We start from the raw sequence: 6191 nt of genomic DNA, 5'->3' as shown, positions 1-6191 counted from the left end.
TTCCATCTTCTTTTAATACTTCCTGGATCATTTAACATTCTGCCGAAAGCATCCTTGATTACATCACTGAATTTTATGCAAAATGGAAGAGATAGTCTAAACGCTATTTTAACTACAAAGTGGAGTTTGAATTGAAACCTTAATTTTTCAATATATCAGACATGGAGACATTCTCTCTCCTTTAAGGAAAATTTTGCTTTATAGGTTTCTTGAGGATATGGAGCTAATACATAAACCCTGTCTCTGAATGCTATGCATATACATCCTCATTTCAGAAGAATTTGCAACATTTCTTAATGTAGGCATGTATGTGAGCCATAAAACTTGATATAAGCATCAATAATTGCAAAATGATACAAATTAAAAGCTATAGAGCCCCTTTAAAACTTAGGATTTGATCACCGTCTATGTTGGCTACAATACGCCCTTGCCAGATGCACTGATATCCCTTTGACTCAATGAGACATGTGCCTGAATATTGAGAGAAGAATATATGCGACAATTGTGTTAATTACAGTAGCGTTATTGTTCAAATCAAGAAGGCATCTCATGAGGGCCCTTCCATGATGAGTCAGCATTACCAACTTATTTGTTCTGTAGTTATGGATCTGAAAGGAAGACACATTCAGGTCTTTGTATTTTGAAATGTCAAGTTATGTTGCAGTTTTGCTCCCAATGAAGTGGAAATAAGCTGAAATATAGTTATTAGTGTTTCTACAGCAAAATGAATCTAATCTTCACCTGCTTAATTAAGCTCTCTTGAGCTGACAAGAAGAAATTTAATTTCATTCTCTCTCCTTAATTTATTTGAAAGTAATGTATCCCTGGCTTCTCAAATTTCTATATAATGCTTTTGAGTATGGCTCTGGGTAGGACAAGGTTTTGATCTGGTGGTAACAGGATCACTATGAATCATAGTGAACTTGAGAGCACTTACCAGTAAACAACAATTCCAAACTATCTGATCCCTATTCCTTGTCTTCCTTAATGGGCAAGCTGATATTCTTTTATCTGCAGGATGTTATAAATGTATGCAGAGTGGAATTGTTCTCACATTTAGAGCACTATTTGCTATTAATTTTTCTGGGCCAATGAGTCTCCAAGCTTTTGTCCTCAAGACCTCTATATACTTTTGAAATATACTGAGGACTCCAAAATGCTTTTTCTTACGTACAGTAAAACTATAAATATTTATCCTTTCAGAAATGATAACCACGAAAATTGTATGGTATTAATATATGCATTCATTATAAAAGAACAATAATAAATGCAATACAATCTCACATGGGTGACATATTTCTAGGAAAATAGTCATGTTTCTAAAACAAAAATGTAGTGAGAAAAAGAGAGTAGTATTTCTTTACATTTATGAAAGCCTATAGAATGTCTAGCTTAATCGAAGACATCTGTATTTCCATAATAACTTCTGCGACAATTTAATTGTTGCAATGTTACAGTTCATGTAGCCTCCCCAAAACTGCATTCCATACTCGAGTATATTGGAATGAAAACAAAAAAACAATGCCTTTACATAATAATAAAAACAGTTTTTGACTCACATGTCCTTAGAAAAATTTTGAGGGATTCCCTTCAGAGAGTTCTTTACCAAATTTCGAAAACTAATGTCCCTGCTATTATGTTAGTATGATGTACGATAACAGAAAATATATTTGCTCACTATTGTTTTTTCTCCTCCACAAGTGGGTATCAGTTGCCTTTTGACCCCCTTTAGCCAACGAGGACCCAAGGGTAAAGTCCTGCCAAGGATGTGTTTTTAAAACTCTGTAATGAGTGGCTGAGTCCATGGTTAGCCTGGAAACTCAGAAAGAACATTCTGTAAGTGGTACAGTAGTCGTTAGTCTATTTGCTGTAGTGAACAACTTGGAGTTGCTGTGATGCTGAACACTGTGCCATAGTCATATCAAATACCATAATGGTTACCCATTATGGGCAGTGTTTGGAGGAACTTCCAGATTGATTAAGGTTTGGAAGCAGGAGTGGCATCCACTTCCTAAAACAGATGCTTCTTGAAATTCTATAAGCTGTATGATCATACAGAAATGATGTTAACTAGAGAACAGAGTCCAGGTCTTTTGTTTATCAGGTCACTATGAGTTGTATTCAACTACACGACATTTCTCCACTCCTAAGTGAGACTACTGTAACATTCTTCTATTTTGAACATCACTCTTTGTCAATTTGCTGTACTGAGGTAATTTGGGTTTGCTGTGATGCTGAACCTTGTGCCATTGGGGTATCAGATACCATAAAGGTCTCCCAGTGTGTACAGTGTTTGGTAGAGCTCCCAGATGTAAAGCAGGTTTGGAAGCAGGAGTGGCATCCACTTCTTAAACCACGTGCCTATGGAAGCTCTATGAGCTTGGAGAAATGACAATAGTTATATAAAGGCATTAGGTCTTTTGTTCATAGAGTCACTCTGAGTTGTACTCGCTTCAACAACAACAACAACAACAATACAATTAATTATAGGTAGAGGGGTCCTTGAAAGAGAGGAAGACCCTCAAAGTGTTGGATTGACATTTTTACTATAGTAATGGGTTAGAGCTTGTTGCAGATTGTGAGGATCATTATAAGTTGTAGTCAACTTGATAGCACCTAACAACAGTATAGTTAATGGAAAGCAACACTTTAGATTTTCTCATTATTAAGATTTACTATTATTTATAGGGAACTTTGGCTTAGTGGTAAGTGGCTGTGCTGCCAACCCAAGAACCTGCAGTTTGTATCCTCCAGCTGCTCCAGGCGAGAAAGATGGACAATCTCCTCCTCTGTGACTCAGTCCCTTTGAAGAACCTGAAAACCCTTGAAAGCTCAGTTATAAGTCCTTTCTGTGTCAACATTGAACAGCAACAAGAAATTGTAATTAAAATAACCAATGTGTTGGTTATTATAATTTTTATTGCTCTGAAGTTAGATGTCTGAGGTGGTGAGATTCTTTTAAGTATTAACATATGTCTATGTATATAATCCACCACCACATGTCTGTCAATTTAATATACCCTGACATCTCATATGTTGCTATGATGCTAGAAGTTATTCTACCGAAATCCTAAGAATCAGCAAAGATACCCATATGAGACAGGTTTCAGTGGTGCTTCCAAACTAGGATAGTTAAAAAGAGCCTTGCATATTTACTTACCAAAGTAAGCCAAAAAACCCAAATGGGTTACAACAGAATATTTCCGATATAGTGCTGGAAGATGAGTTCTGAAGTTGGAATACACTAAAAGTGTACAGTAGTCACAACAATGGCTAGTTTACAAATGTTTGTGGCGATAGCAAGACTGAGCTGGAATCACAATTGATTTGTGATTTGTATCCACCAGCTGCTCTCCAGAAGAAAGATGAGCTGTCTTTTCCTGTGTGATTTACTGTCTCTGAAAACCCCCTAGAGGGACAGCTATGGGTAGGTACTTAACAACCAACAACAGCAACATAAATGTGTGTGTGACTATCTTGAATTCTAAATAAGTGTTAGAAAAGGGGTTCATTAGACATTCTAATTAATTCACTTAATCAATGGCATATAAGGCTATAAAACAAAACGTGTGTGAATGATTATATGAAAAATCCACATGATTTGTAAACCTTCACTGGCATAAAAACTGAATTCATTAATTTAAAAAAAGACATCCTACAGTCTTACAGGTGATAAGTCGAACTATTTAACCTCAGTACATTATTGACAAGATTAATCCAAAACCTTGAGATAACAGCTTTTAAAAGTTTAAGCCTGCAGGCCTCCAAGTATACATTGCTTGGTGTGTTCCAGCTTGGCTGGTGTTGACACATAGTGGGAACAGGCACTGCCAGGGCCGTCAGGCTCCCTCCCCGGGGGATGCATCTTAAGAGAACAATTCCAGACCATGCCACAGGTCAATTTTCAAGAGGCCCTTCCAAATGCAGCAAACCAGGCAAAAGGAGACCAAGTAAGAGTGGAAATTAGAAGTTGAACAGAAAGGAACATAGGAGGGAAAAGGAGATGCTAAAAGAAGAAATTAGAAATGTAAAAGAAGAAAGTGTGTTAGGGATATGACAATAGGATGAAGAGAACGTTAGGATTGGTTTGTTGTTGTTGTTATGTGCCATCAAGTCATGTATAACTCATAGCGACCCTATCAACAACAGATATGAACCCTGTCCGATCCTGCACCATCCTATCATCTCTGACATGTTTAAGCCCATTGTTGCAATCACTGTGTCAATCCTACCTCATTGTCTTCTTTTGCTGACCCTCTACCATCCCAAGCATGATATCCCTTTCCAAAGAATCATGAAATTGATTTTTTTTTTAACAACCCCCTTTAATGAAGTAGAACTGTGTCATGGGGTTTTATAAGCATGTGCTATCAGTTTTTTTTTTTTGTTTTGTTTTTGTTTTTTTTTGTTTTGTTTTTTTTTTTGCTATCAGGTTTTATAGGAACTCATTACAGGAGCAGATTGCCAGATCTTTCCTTTTGCTGAGCCTCTGTATGAATCCAAACTTCCAACCTTTCAGTGAGCAGTAGAGTGTTTAACCATTGTATCACTAGGGTTCCTTTTGGGCTGGTTTAGGGTGTTGTTTTTTTTAATTTTTATTTTTTTATGTTGATCTTCCATCATGGTATACTTCCATATATAGGTTTTAAGTGTTCCTGCATTTTTAAAGGCAGAGTACTTTAATGGCTAATAGCTCATGATGGAATGATTAATGATTTATAGACCTTTACTTTAGTGACATTTGATTTACTGAAAAACTATCCACTGCATTCCTGAAGACTCAGAATACTTTTCTGAGTCTGTGTTCTTTTCCTTTTTCAAGCTACCTTCTACTTCTCAGTGCAAGTTTCAAAATTCCCCTTCCATATGTCTTGCCCATAAAGTCTTTACTCACATGTGATGTTTCCCAGAACAAGTCCCTAGAGGACTGCTTGCTTCTTCAGGCCTATTATCAGCATAATACAGTCCTGACTCTCCAGAGTGCATCATAACTTGTTGTGTCTTTTCCTGGGTGTGCACTTTCAAAGCAAACTCATAAGCACATGGGATTTCCTGAATGACTCTCAAGGACTTACTATGAGTGCAGCCAAATGTTGAGTTGGGAGAACTTCCCAGAACAATATGAGAATATCTGTAGTACAAACTGTTGCTCTGTACAAAATGCTTATGCATGATAGTCACATACAATAGTTATGCACATTCTCTAAAGGAGATTGGAAACTGAAGTTCAAAACTTAATATACCATCCTACCCCAACGTATATTTTCCTTATGGCATTTCTGCTTCCAACTAAAGCTAGTACCAGATTCCTAGTCATGTAAATTCACCAGTCTGATTGACTATATCCTCTCCCACACTTCCTCAGGTACAATGAGTTACAACATCCCATTGATTCTACATCTGTGTCTCCTACATTTGTCCTTTCCTTCCCAAATGAAGTCTTTCACCACCTCTCACACAGACTATTACAATCCTGTCCTTACTCAACCTTGGTCTCAAGTGGTAGTAAACAAATACCATGACTGCCAGAGTGTTGTTGCTGTTATTGTCAATTGTCTCTGACTGGTGAAGCCCTTACGTATGACAGAATAAAACATTGCTTGGTCCTGTCCCATCTTCATGAACACCACTAGTATTCTTGAGAATATTATTGTGGCTATATTTTATCCCAAATCTATAGAAAGGTTGTGGTTTATTATTGGTTTTTTCTTTAATTTCTTTATTGATTTGCATATTCATGTACACCATGTTTTGTACGTGTACTTTGTGTTTTATATAATCACTCAAGGATGGTACATTTCAGTCATGCATTTTATATTTTAAACAATCATTCATATGCATTATATCCTATACAATAATTTCTTACTGATCTATGCCTATAATAACCCTATCTTTTCAAATCCCCATTGAACATTTCCCAATCCTTCACCCCACCCCATGCATCAGCCTCTGTTTATCCCAGTGATTTTCACTTTTCCTCTTTTTCTGCTCCTCCTTCTCCTCTTCTTCTTCTTCCCAGTTTGAACATTTATATATCTTGCTCAGTTATCCTCCTATAGTGGCCTTATGCAATATTTGTCCTTATGTGACTGAGATATTCCACTCAGCACAATGCTCTCCAATCCTCTTCCAAAGTGATATAGTATTTTACAAGGTCTGTTCCTTAGTGCTGCGTCGTATTCCACCGTGCA

The sequence above is a fragment of the Elephantulus edwardii genome, unplaced genomic scaffold (assembly GCF_000299155.1).
Source record: "Elephantulus edwardii isolate Elephantulus edwardi_28Jun2011 unplaced genomic scaffold, EleEdw1.0 scaffold00134, whole genome shotgun sequence".
Lineage (NCBI taxonomy): Eukaryota > Metazoa > Chordata > Mammalia > Macroscelidea > Macroscelididae > Elephantulus > Elephantulus edwardii.
Note: the sequence above shows the minus strand (reverse complement) of the source record.